The 13,340-nt window shown below is 40.2% G+C and overlaps 1 protein-coding gene across 11 annotated transcripts in view; it reads left to right on the top strand.

The window, feature by feature from the left end:
• OSBPL3 (oxysterol binding protein like 3) overlaps positions 1-13,340 on the top strand; it is a 207,154-nt gene that overhangs the window by 78,819 nt on the left and 114,995 nt on the right. For 5 of the 11 annotated variants that reach the window (XM_067746535.1, XM_067746544.1, XM_067746542.1 and 2 more), the window contains exon 2: positions 2,471-2,515. The exons of 4 other annotated variants lie outside the window; for them this stretch is intronic. The gene's annotated coding sequence lies outside the window, so the exon portion shown is untranslated. Of the gene's footprint in view, positions 1-2,470; positions 2,516-8,532; positions 8,700-13,340 lie in introns of those variants that run through there. 2 more of the 11 variants (XM_067746537.1, XM_067746541.1) reach the window with 2 other exon arrangements.

Genomic DNA, 13,340 nt, shown 5'->3' with positions numbered 1-13,340 from the left:
AGAATGATTCCCTGGTTAAGGAAATTGAGGCACAAAGAGGCAAATTGCTCAAGGTCACTCTCACAGTGTATGTAAGTTATTCTAAGGTATTTTTTAAAATAAATTACATCCACAATACTAATGAAGTTAAAGGTACAGAGATCCCACACGTCTTTGAGGTGCCCACTATGTACAGCCTCTGTGCTGGGTGTAGGACACAAGGGTGATGAAAAACAGAATTTGTATTGACCACAAGAGACATTGAGAAGTTGCTGAAAGTCACTACTTTTCATGTATCTTCCCTATGAAATACATTTTTTTAAAAATCCAGCAATTTGACTTTCTGTATGCATGCTGTATTTCAACTAAAAAATATTTTTAAAAATTCTGTAATGAGAAGTCTTGTTTACTTTCACTTCTGGATAAGCAGACACTTACTGAAATTAAAACTTTGGGAGAGCAGCAAAAAGCCACAGGCCCTCGCAGTCACAGAGAGATCCCCTGTGAAGGATTCGTATGTCTGAATGGGAGTGGGGTGGGTTTCCCATGTGGCCCAGGGCCTGTTTGTTCACCAGTTTAGGATATCTGGGGAAGGACAAGACCAGAGAGTGTGCACCCTATTTCCCCATGCTGCAGCCGGGGCACTGCCACTGTTGAGCTACGTTAGGAGTTGAACTTGGAAGACATTTTCCCCCTCTAGGAAGTGCCATCAACTTTCTGCTTCACATGCATTGCATTGGTCTCCCTGGTCTCACCTGGGTCTGTGACCACAAGCTAAGAGATTTCTATGAGAAAATGTGTTTCAAGTTTCAAACAGCTGATTTATAACTACCTTTTGGGAATATAACCTCTCAAAATTTGGAATTATCTGTGATTGCTCCATCTATCTTGCTCTTTTGACTGCAGACAATGAATTGCAGGCTTTTCATTAGCTTGGGTGGTTCTTTTGACTTGTGATGGGTTCGTCTGTGTGAGTATGTGTGTACACGTGCATGTCTATCTTAACCTACATGGTGGTATTTCTGAGAATTAGAGATGTAGTAACTCTTTTTTTTTTTTTTAAATGTGGGCCTGAGTCATTGCTAAATGTAAAGCAAGCATACAGATCAAAGATCAACCAACCGTTCTGGAGCTTCAAGGTCAGTTTAACGTCACATCCAGATTTGAGCTTGAAGGTCATCATTTTAACATCGTGTCCAGATTTGGCTTTTAGTCATTCTGTAAGGGTTTTAATTAGACCCCTCATTGCTTGTAAATAGGCCCTCAGTGACCTAAGCCAGTACTGCCTACCATGATAGAAGAAAGCCTTTGAGGTCTTGGAGGACCCATGTTTCATTTGTGGATATGATTGTCAACAGTCTCTCAGAAGAGGAGTCTCCACAATCTATTTGTGAGTTCTAGGATGACTAATGTGGCAGCCAGGATTGACAAGTCTTGACATAATTCATATTGGTGTTTCCATGTGTTGGAGTTGACTTTGACCTTTGACTTGCTATTTCATTCTTTCCTTTCCATGAGGTCACTAGAGCATATGGATTCTGAAGACTTTATAGAGCCCAATCTGAAGTTATAGGCTCCCATGTTGATATAATTTTGTTTGTTTTCAGTTGAGTATGCTATTTTAGTCATGGTGGAGTTCTCAGAACTTTCCTATTGAAGTTTATTTATCTTTCAGTGCACAGAATAGTTCTTTATTTTTTGAATCTTAGGACTAGATCCCGGTGTTACATATCTGATTCAGCAAAAGTAGGTTCACCTCAATGCCAGTGGTTTTTGTGGGAGAAAATAGATAACTAATATCAGATTCTATTTGATTCAAAGATTATTTTTAGGAGGGTAAGGTATTTTTTATTGATATATTATTCACATACCACAAAATTCACCCTTTTAGAGTATATAAGTTTATCATACTAAGTGAAGTAAGCCAGACAGAGAAAGACAAATATCATATGATATCACTTATATGTAGAATCCAGAGTATATAAGTCAGTGATGTATTTTTTAGTACATTCACAAAATTGTGCAACTGGAATTAGTTCCAGAACATTTCCATCATCCTCAAAACAAATCCCAAGCCCAGGCAAACACTTACCTACTTCCTGTCTTTATAGATTTGCTTATTCTGGGCATTTCATGTAAATGGAGTCATACAATATGTGGCCTTTTTTATCTGGCTTCCTTCACTTAGCATGATATTTTCTTTTTCTTTTTTTTGGTCATACTGCATAGCATGTAGGATCTTAGTTCCCCAACCAGGGATCAAACATGAGGCCCCTGCATTGGAAGCTCGGAGTCTTAACCACTGGACCACCAGGGAAGTCCCTAGCATGATGATTTCAGGGTTCACCCACATTGTAGCTTGACTCAATGTTTCATTCCCTTTTGTAGCTGAATAATATTTCATTGTATGGTATCTTAGTCCAAGCTGCCATAAGAAATTACCATAGATTGGGTGACTTAAACAACAAACATTTATTTCTTACTGTTCTAGAGGCTGGGAGGCCCAAGGACCAGGTGCCTGCAGATCTGCTGTCTGGTAAGCACCCCTTTCCTGGTTTGTATGTGGCTATCTTTTTGTTGTATCCTCACGTGGCTGAGAGCAGAGACAGGAAGCAAGCCTAAGGTCACTAATCCCATTCATGAGGGCTCCACCCTCATGACTTAATTACCTCCCAGTGGCCCCATCTCCAAATACCATCACATTGGGGATTAGGCTTCAATATATGAATTCTGGGACTACACAATCAATCAGTCCATACCATACAGAGATTTTATTTTTGTTTATCCATTTATCGGTTGATAGATATTGGGGTTTTTCTACCTTTTAACTATTATGAATTCTGCTGCTGTGAATATTCTTGTGCAAGTTTTTGTGTGGACATACATCTTCAAGTTTCTTGGGTATATACCTAGGAGTGGTATTGCTGCCTCATATGGTAACTGCATTTTAATATTTTGAGGAACTGACAGACTGTTTTTCAAAGTATACATAGCCACCAAAGAGCATGAAAGTTTCAATTTCTCAACATCCTTGCTAACCACTGTTATTGTCTGCCTTTTTGTTTGCTTCTCTCTCTCTCTTTTTTTTTTTAAATTTATTTTTTTATTGGAGTATAACTGCTTTACAATGGTGTGTTAGTTTCTCCTTTAGAACAAAGTGAATCAGTTATACATATACATATGTTTCCATATCTCTTCCCTCTTGAGTCTCCCTCCCTCCCACCCTCCCTATCCCACCCCTCCAGGCGGTTCTCTTTTTTTTTTGTAATTTTGGTTTGCATTTCTTTCATGGTTAATGATGTTAAGCATGTTTTTTCATCTGCTTATTGACCACCTGTGTGTCTTCCTTGGAGAAATGTCTATTCAAGCTCTTTGCCCGCTTAAAAAATTGAGTTATTTTTTTCATTGTTGGGTTGTAAGAATTATTTCTATACTCTAAATAATAGACCCATATCAACTATATGATTTGCAAGTATTTTCTCCTGTTCTTGGCTTGTCTTTTCATTCTCTTAATTTTATCCTTTGAAGCATGAAGTTTTTAATTGTAATAAAGTCCAACTTCCTATTTTTTTTTCTTTGTTGCTTTTGCTTTAGGTGTCATATCTGAGACTCTGACCTAATCCAAGATCAGGAAAATTTACCCTTGTGTTTTCTTTTAAAGGTTTTATAGTCTTAGCTTTTACATTTAGGACTTTGGTCAATTTTGGGTGAATTTTTGTATGTAGTATGAAGTAGGGTCCAACTTCATCCTTTTGCATGTGAATATCTCCTTTTCCCAGCACCATTTGTTGAAAAGACTCTTCTTTCCCCCACTGAATCGTCTTGGTACCTTTGTCAAAATGAATTGACCATAAGACTGAGAGTTTAATTTCTGCATTCTTACTTCCCTCCTTTTAGCTATATGTTTATCTTTCTGCCAGTAAACACTGTCTTGATTCCTGTAGCTTTGTAGTTAGTTTTAAAATTGGGAGGTGTGAGTTCAACAAATTTGTGAAGATAATTTTTTTTTCTTTTTTTTGTGGTACGCGGGCCTCTCACTGTTGTGGCCTCTCCCGTTGCGGAGCACAGGCTCCGGACGCGCAGGCTCAGTGGCCGTGGCTCACGGGCCCAGCTGCTCCGCGGCATGTGGGATCCTCCCGGACCGGGGCATGAACCCGTGTCCCCTGCATCGGCAGGCGGACTCCCAACCACTGCGCCACCAGGGAAGCCCCATGAAGATAATTTTTTGATGTGATGTTGATATTTACTCTTCTACCTCACTGTACTTTGAGATATCTTTTCTCTGCCATCATGAGGTCACATTAGAAATGTAACTTTGAAGTAGCCATGAATTCAGTTTCAGGACTAACCTCACTATTCTTGTATAAAAGGTATGGATTTGGAGTCAGGTAGATTACAAAAGTTTGACCACTAGCTCTGTCTCATTTTTCTAACTGTAATATAAAGCTTAGGACCTAAGTCAAAAGATAGTCCTGAGAATTAAAAAATGTAAAATTTATAAAAGTATCTAGCATGATGCCTGAGAAATGATAGATAGAAAGTAAATATCTGTTGCCTTTCCCACGTTCTCATGGATGCAGAAACTTTCCTTGTACCTTGTAAGATGGTTCTGAATTCTTTTTTTTGTGTGTGTGGTATGTGGGCCTCTCCCTGTTGTGGCCTCTCGCTCCGGACGCGCAGGCTCAACGGCCATGGCTCACGGGCCCAGCCTCTCCGCAGCATGTGGGATCTTCCCGAACCGGGGCACGAACCTATGTCCCCTGCATCGGCAGGCAGACTCTCAACCACTGTGCCACCAGGGAAGCCCGGTTCTGAATTCTTAAAGTCAGCCTTCTTCCATTTAGAAATTGTTTTCCCCAAAGTTATCATATGGATTGGTATTACTGAATTTGCTAGTCTGTTCTGTGGTGTTGTTTCTAGTGTAGTGTTTTCGACTTTCTTCACTGCTTTATCTCCAATGCCTAGAATTGTGCCTAACCAATAGTAAGTGATGAATAAACATCTGTTAAGTGAATACTAAATGTTGATCCCATTTCTTGTGTACTTGGGTAAATATAGTGCACATTGAGAGGAGATACGTGTTTAGGTAGTCCTGCACAACTGTTGTGTGAGTAATTTCTGAGATCTTTTCCCCAAGATTTCTTTGAGCACTTTGTCCAGTTAACCGAGAATGTCATTCCCTGGGGGGGTACTTCTTTCCTCCAAATGATGTTGGACTTCCTATGCAGATGTTTTCTCTTAAGGGTAATTTCAGACTGAAATGGGAAGCATCGAGTCTGCGTAGTAAACTACAGAAAGCAAGGAGGAAGGGGAGTGGGGAAGTTGGGTTTGGAGGACGATAAGTGATAATGAGAGACCAGGGAGGGACTTTTAGGGAAGATTGGGTCAAATAGGGAAGCACGTTCCCAGTCTCTGAACATTGCTTATGGTTTTTATGCAACAATCATGGTGTTTCGTGATTCTCTAGACTTCTCAAGTCTAGACATGAAACTTTAAGCAAAGGGTATCCAAATGTTACTACTGGCTGTTATGAGCCTGATTCACAGCCAAGGAATGGTGCCTGTGTGTGTTAGGCTCTTATCTGTGTGACAGATGAACCAGCCTTTAAAGGTTAAGAGTTCAGTTCATTTCATGGATTCATAGGATAATTGAGCTTTCAAGCTAGACTGGATCATCAGGCTGAAGGAATGTCGAAGTATTACCTCAGAGAATAGATACCATAGTCAGAAAGGTTTGGAACGGGTTGAACAAAGTTAACCCATTTGGCTTTTATCGTCGTTTGCTTGTTTTAACCGCAGGACCTCTCAGAACCTTCAATGTGCCAATACATATTACACTGTGTCTTCAAGAGGGAATATAAGAGCAGTATTTCCCAAGGGGACCAGTCTGTGAGGACCTGCTTTTTCTCCCACAGACAGCCCTGTGAGACTGTTATTTGGCATAGCACATTTTGAATAATTATGACCCAGGATAACAACTTTATTTTTCAGTCATGAAATTTGATTTCTTAGTCTTTTTGAGCTGCTGTTTCTAGGAAGGGTCATGACTGCTGGTATATTACATAGAAGCTGACTGTGTCTGTTGTCTCACTTGTCAAAAAAGTGAAAGCTTAAATTAGAAGCTAAAATCAAACTCCTGAAACATTGCATATATGTATAGATAACTTATAAAATACCTTACCTTTCAGGATCTGACTTTTTTTAAATATGTTACTTGTTTAGCTTGGTCTGTGTGGTACCTGATGAGCCGTGATCTATTGAACTGGTAAAATTTGATTTCTGCAGCTTTTGCTCTGATACACCTTTTAAAAGATAGAGGACAGGAAGAGGCAGGAGGAGGAGGACCCATACCAAACAAGACCACTGACTTTTGCTATGGAATAAACAAAAAACGTGAACAGCTACCTTGTTCTGAGTTGTCAGATAAGCTTGTCATGCCTGGAATGCATTCTTGGAGTTCTGTGGTAGAGCAGACTGTATCCAATTACAAATGTGGATGCTGCTACCCTATGCTCCTAATGGCTCTTCCATCTTCCCTCCCTCAACCCAAACACCCTCCCTCCTTCTTCCTCCAAGTCACCTAATAGACTTTGTTTATTTGACTTTCCTTTAAGGGGAAGAAGGGTTTCTTTTAAGGTGGGGGGAGGGCAGAGAGAGAAAGAGAAGGAGAGAGTGTGTGTGTGGGAGAGTGAGAGAAATAGAAAGAGAGAGAGAAGGATGTATGGATAGATAAGAAGGAAGGGAGGGAGTGAGTGAGGGAGGGAAGAAGGAAGGAAAGAGAGAGAAAGAAAGAAAAAGGAAGAAAGAAGGAAAGAAAGAAAAGGAAAGAAAGAGAAAAGGAAGGAAGGAAGAAAAGAAGAGAAAGAAAGAAAGAAAGAAAAGAAAGAAAGAAGAAAAGAAAGAACCTGTCCAGGTATTGCAAAAGGTCTTAGTGGTATAACTGCCTTCACTTCCAGTAAATCCAGTTTGTGTGTGTTGGTGTATCACCACTGATGTGTAACAACAGCACAGTTGGGATTCCCAGCGTCAGTAGTTTCCATTAACACCTCCAGTTAAAAGACCCCAGACCTGCTGTTTTTCTTATCTACACTTTCCAGGTTCTTGGGAGGCCCGCATTACCTTGCCTGTCGACTGTGGGGAGGTATGACAAAGGACAGTTCTCTCATGTTGAAGTGTAGTGTTCCTCTAAAAACGGAAGCACAGCCAGAGAAAGGAGGGTCAGAGGCTGAAGAGGACTGGTGAGGGTATTTGAGTCAGAATCTGAGATTGGTGAGTGTCAGGGAAATAAGAGAAGCACAGATCAGGTGACCATTTTAGGAAAATGAACCACACAAATCAGAAAAGTAATTACTATTTTACATTTATTTCAATGATATGTGTTCCTCACTTTTAAAGATCAAGCAAAACAAACAAACAAAAAACTCAAAGGAGAAATTAAAATATTACGCAAAAATCTCAACCATAAACTAACCAATGTTAACATTAATTTCAGGCTTGGCTCTGTACATGTAATAGGAGGGATGCATAGAGGGAGAGAGAAATAAATGAGGGGCAGAAATAATTGTCTAAGACTGAGCTCAAGCTAAACATAGGTTTAAAAGTAAAATATCCTATTTGATCTTACTTGAATTTAACAAAAGGAAAAAATGGCTAGTCTGTTGAAAAGTTATTCTTTATCCAAAGAGGATTAGTTCTCTAAATTCAGAGGAGAGATGAAAACCTCTGAGGGCCTGGGAATGAGAATGGGTTGGGCAAGCTGTAACGATGTAATAAACAATCTGACTCTTTTGCCCAGCAACCCTCCCCTGATATCAGATGTTTGTCGTTTGTTTTATTTTCATTTTGTTAGGATTTATACTTTTTTTTTTTTTTTTTTGCGGTACGCGGGCCTCTCACTGTTGCAGCCTCTCCCGTTGCAGAGCACAGGCTCAGCGGCCATGGCTCACAGGCCCAGCCGCTCCGTGGCATGTGGGATCCTCCCGGACCGGGGCACGAACCCATGTCCCCCGCATCGGCAGGCGGACCCCCAACCACTGCGCCACCAGGGAAGCCCTAGGATTTATACTTTTAACACTTAGTAGCTCTGCTTCCCCTGGTTATTCCCCCACTTATTTGACCCCAATCAATGCACTGTTAACCATTGGTCTTTTTTCCATGGCTTTGTCATTCTTGATAATTTAACATTTGATGGGGTTCATCATCATTAAGGGTTTTTTGGCAAAGGCTTTTGGAAGCCATATTTCCTGAGTTGTTTTATCTTTGGGAATTGTTGCTTATTTCCTTTATTTTTGAGAGACAACTTTTCTATTGCCAAATTGCCTCCTAAAGAGGTTATACCAATCTATATTTTATTAGCGATTTATGAGAATGCCTGTTTTGAATGGGTAACTCTTAAGAGTATCTGTTTGCCTGAAATGGTGGAATTACATTGGGCAATACATTTGAGCTGGTAATCGAATATCAGATTATGGAAACACTTGAATGTTGGGAAATTGGCTGTTTTCTTAGTGGATTTCTCATTTCCTCACCAAAGTAACAACAGCTTTTTCCTGCAGGCCAAAAGATAACTACTGGGCAGCTTTGTGGAGCTGTTTCTAGGACTTTGCAAATTGTGCAGGAACCCTTTTAAAAGGCTCTCCCCCTTCCTCCCCACTCTCTGTGAAAGGGCACCTGGTTGGCTGAAGATGGAGTTTTTTTGCCATCTGAAGATAGCAGAAAGTGGTAAATATGTTCATCTACTAAAAAAATTGGCATCTGATAATTGTTTGAATTGAAAATACTTTTTTTTGTTCTGAAATATGATCTTGTGCTTCATGTCACAGACCCTTGTCTTTAAACTGAGCAGCCATTATAAGCCATTCCTAAATGACACGTGAACTTCACATATCTTTTCATAACATTCCTAGTGGTTTTCCATTGGAGCTGTCTGTTGGAGAAGCTAATCTCTGTACTGACACAGTTTGAAGTACCTGGAAGTTTCAGTTGGGCTTATTACTAAAAATCCCTGCTCACCTCACGTAGAAAACTAGTAGCCTCTTTCACTCTTTAATTCATTGTCTCCAAACAATGGAAGGAATGGGGAAGAAACTTTCCCAGATGACTGAATACATTTAAGTTTGACCACCATACCAATGATGACTCAGCCGTCTACCAGCCATTGACTTTTCCAGAGTTGGTAAGAGTGAGAACACACCTGGAGGATTTCAGGAGGCAGAAATATCCCGAGGTGTTCTCACTCTGTGCTTAGGGAAAGGAGGGAGAAAATAAGTGGTTTAGAATGGTGTGGTCTAAAGCTGTGATGTCTGATATGGTAGCTACCAGCCACATGTGGCTATGAAAATATAAACGATTTAAAATTAAGATTTAAACTTCAGTTTCTTAGGTGCACTGGCCACATTTCAAGTGCTCAGTAACCACATGTGGCTAGAGGCTGCAGTGTCAGATAGCACCCAAAGTTCTGTTGGCTAGCTCTAGTTCACATGCTGCAGTTTTATTTCATGATCATTCAGGGTTCATTACCACCTTAATGAGCGCTCTCCTGTCTTTTCTCCCTCCCTCCTACTGCTTTCAATCATTCTGCTCCAACTCAAATGATGAAGCACTGCTCTCCATATTGCCTTGCTGGCGTCCTCTGGGTGTGAGGTGAGGGAGTTGCCATTTGCATAGCACCGGGACTTCTTTGATGACAGATGCTGTCTAAATACAGAATGGTGTGTTGAAACACCCTCAAATGTGCTAACCCCCCTCGTTCAACTGATATCTACAATGAATACACAAATAGGGGAATTGAGTGAAGAGCAGAGTCCTGGTTGCTGAAAATTATTTCAAATATTAGCCTGTTGGAATCCAGCTAGAGTTCTGATAATTTACATCTCACTTTTGACTTAGATTTTCTTATTTGTAATTTCTGTTACTTATTACTTTTTTGTTACATTCTCATTAGATACAAACTCCTAAACAATTAGGATCCATCTTTCTACAGATTTTTTTCAGTTTCATAAATGGATACTTTACAGTATTTATTTTCCTATTTCTGAGATAAAATCTTCTAGAAGCTAGTGGAAGGGGAAGGGGACACAGTCCATCAATTTGGTTTTGTTTTTATATTTATTTATTTATTGAGGTATAGTTGATGTAGAATATTATATAAGCTTAAGGTATACAACATAGTGATTCACAATTTTTAAACATTATACTCCATTTATAGTTATAAAATATTGGCTATATTCTCTGTGTTATATAGTATATCCTTGCAGCTTATTTATTTTATATATAGTAGTTTATACCTCCTAATACCTTACCTCTATCTTTCCCCTCCTTCTTTCCCTCTCCCCACTGGTAAGCACTCGTTCTCTATATCTGTGAGTCTGTTTCTTTTTTGTTATATTCACTGGTTTTATTTTTTAGATTCTACATATAAGTGATATCATACGGTATTTATCTTTCTCTGTCTGACTTGTTTCATTTAGCATAATACCCTCTAAGTCCATCTATGTAGTTGCAAATGGCAAAATTTCATTCTTTTTTTTTTACGGCTGAGTAGTATTCCATTGTGTGTGTGTGTGTGTGTGTGTGTGTGTGTGTGTGTGTGTGTGTGTGTATATATATATAAAACCTCTTCTTTATTGATTCATCTGTTGATAGACACTGAGGTTGCTTCCATATCTTGGTAATTGTAAATAACGCTGCTATGAACATTGGGGTGCATGTATCTTTTCAAATTAGTGTTTTTGTTTTTTTCAGATATATACCCAGGAGTGGAATTGCTAGGTCATATGGTAGTTCTGTAGTGAGTTTTTTGAGAAACCTCCATACTGCTTTCCACAGTGGCTGCACCAATTTACATTCCCACCAACAGTGCATGAAGGTTCCCTTTTCTCCACATCCTCACCAACATTTGTTATTTGTGTCCTTTTTGGTGATAGCCATTCTGACAGGTGTGAGGTGATGCCTCATTGTAGTTTCGATTTGCATTTCTCTGATGATTAATGAGGTTGAGCATCTTTTCATGTGCCTGTTGGCCATCTGCATGACTTCTTTAGAAAAATGTCTGTTCAGGTCTTCTGCCCATTTTTGAATTGGGTTGTTCTGGTTTTTGGATGTTGAGCATCAATTTGATAAATAACCTGCCACATGCCAGGCTCCATGCTAGTTGTAGGAAATTGAAAAACAAAGCAAGAGTTAGACACAATCTTCAAATTGCTTCTGACCTACGTGCTCTACTGGAGGGAAAAAACAGCCATGAATGGTTAGCACTAGCGGCAGAGCTGCTCTTACCTTTTTCTTGCCTTTTTAGCTTTAGCCTACCAATAACCACTTCATTTTTTTTTTTTAAACCTGTTTTCTCTGCCTTTTCATTCTGTTTCTCCTTATAACTGTTTTTCAGTTTGTACTGGTTTAAAGTGTCTCATGCTCATTTTCTTGCAGTAGTCCATCCCCTAGGAGAGGAAAGCTCCCTGTGTCCTTTATCCTTCCCACCTACATTTGCTAAGTTACCGACTTGTTGCTTTCTTTTGGGCCTCTTACAAGGGATTGTTTACTATTGCCCTGGCAATATTCCCCGAATATATATCGGGGAATTCTTTTACAGAATTTGTTTGAAGCTTAGCTAGGGTTCAGTCCTAGGGTTATTTTTAGTTAAGGAGACAAACAACCTGAAGTGTGTATATCTGATACCTTAACCACAACCACTAGGTATTTCGTTTCTTGTTATTTGAGAGCTTTCAGGTACCGCTGATGGAGCATTATTCATTGTTAGCTTAATGTTTCCATTGCTGAAAAGACTTTAGTAGATTTTTATGGGAGATAGAGAAGTTTTAAGAAATCACATTCACATTTTACAGTGACTCAATGGCTAGTCTCTTTAGATCAATAATGAAATGCCTTCTGTGGTTGCCAATTGTTAAAATCTACCCTGCTTCCGCCAGCAGTTGTCAGTTAAGGGAGGATCGCAACACCCACTGATAAAATTCAAACCACAAGATGTTATTTTAAGTTTTTGGGTGGCGCTGTCTCTTCTTACCCTTTAAACTAAGTCACATCCTGCTCTGCATTTTAATTTGGTACAAATTAGATGCAGTAGACATAGGTCTGGCATTAGATACTAAAATGAAATTAAATGCTAAAATGAAAGAGGGAAGTTTTGTGGAGTAAATCTATCATTTCTGGATACAAGATTAGGAAGTGGTTCTCAACCCTCGTGTCTCATCACAGTCACCTGGGGAGCTTGCCCGGGCCTCATCCCAGAGCATCTGGATGACTTGGTATGGAGTGGGGCCACACCTTGGTATTTGTAGACGCTCCCCAGGGTGATCCTGTCATACAGCCAGGCTTGGGAAATATTGTGTGAGGTGCCCTCCCCGCCCTCCACATTCCTCTCTACCTAGTCAAGTCCTGTCCACATCTTTAAGGCTCCCCTCAGGCCACTTCTTTCAAAGCTCACAGCTTCAGCCCCCCTGAACTCTTCCCTGTGACTGTCCACCAAACCTACTAGATAGCCCACCCTGAACCGTGTTCTGACTCATTTCATCTACACACATCTTATCTCCTTGATCAGAGCAGTTTACTCCTTGGATTAAACTACTGCTTAGTTGTCACTTGTTTCTATCATTTAGGGTTAGCACAGCTATGGACACTTAATAGGGACTTAATCGATATGAATTGAGTTGAATTGTCATCAGCGTAGTTATTCTCTTTCATCCTCTTGTCTTTCACTATAGCTTCCTTTATTAGCCCACCTTTGCCCATCAGTGGTTCTTCCTCTAGAGACAAGTCAGGTGGCTAAACTGCAGAAGGAGAAGCAAACTCAGCCTGTTTCTGATTTTACCATATTCAAGAATGGAGGGATGGGCATATGCCCTGTGGACTCATCCCTCTCCACCCAGAACATTCAGCGCTCCTGCTCTAGAGTGGCTCTCAGGACCACGTGGGTGACACATGCAACATACAGGGGGCCCGTCCTGCTGGAGAAGGTGAAATGATTTGAGGGTGGATCTCTACTGTAAGGCCTACTGAAGAATAGGGGGTTGTTATAGGAGCTAACACACTCCTGGAACTTGGAAACAGTAGCTTTCTTTACTTTTTCAAACAGTGAGGATTCTTACTGCCAGTGGTTCAAGGGTTCCTGTTTCTGGGCCCAGCAAGCTGACCATTGAAGAGATGGTTGGCAACTTCCTGTTGAAGGGTACAGAGGTGACCCAAGATTCCTGATTGTAAGACCTGCTACCTTCTTAGGGCCTGCATTATTTGCACTAAATCTCTGTAACTGAGAGACCCCCACATTAAGTGGCTGTAACAAGATTGAAGTTTATTTCTCTCTCATGTAACTGTCCAGATATGGTTATTCCTTGGCTTGTACAGTGA

The sequence above is a fragment of the Pseudorca crassidens genome, chromosome 8 (assembly GCF_039906515.1).
Source record: "Pseudorca crassidens isolate mPseCra1 chromosome 8, mPseCra1.hap1, whole genome shotgun sequence".
Lineage (NCBI taxonomy): Eukaryota > Metazoa > Chordata > Mammalia > Artiodactyla > Delphinidae > Pseudorca > Pseudorca crassidens.
The sequence above is the reverse complement of the archived record's forward strand: the minus strand, read 5'-3'. Positions and strand labels throughout refer to the sequence as shown.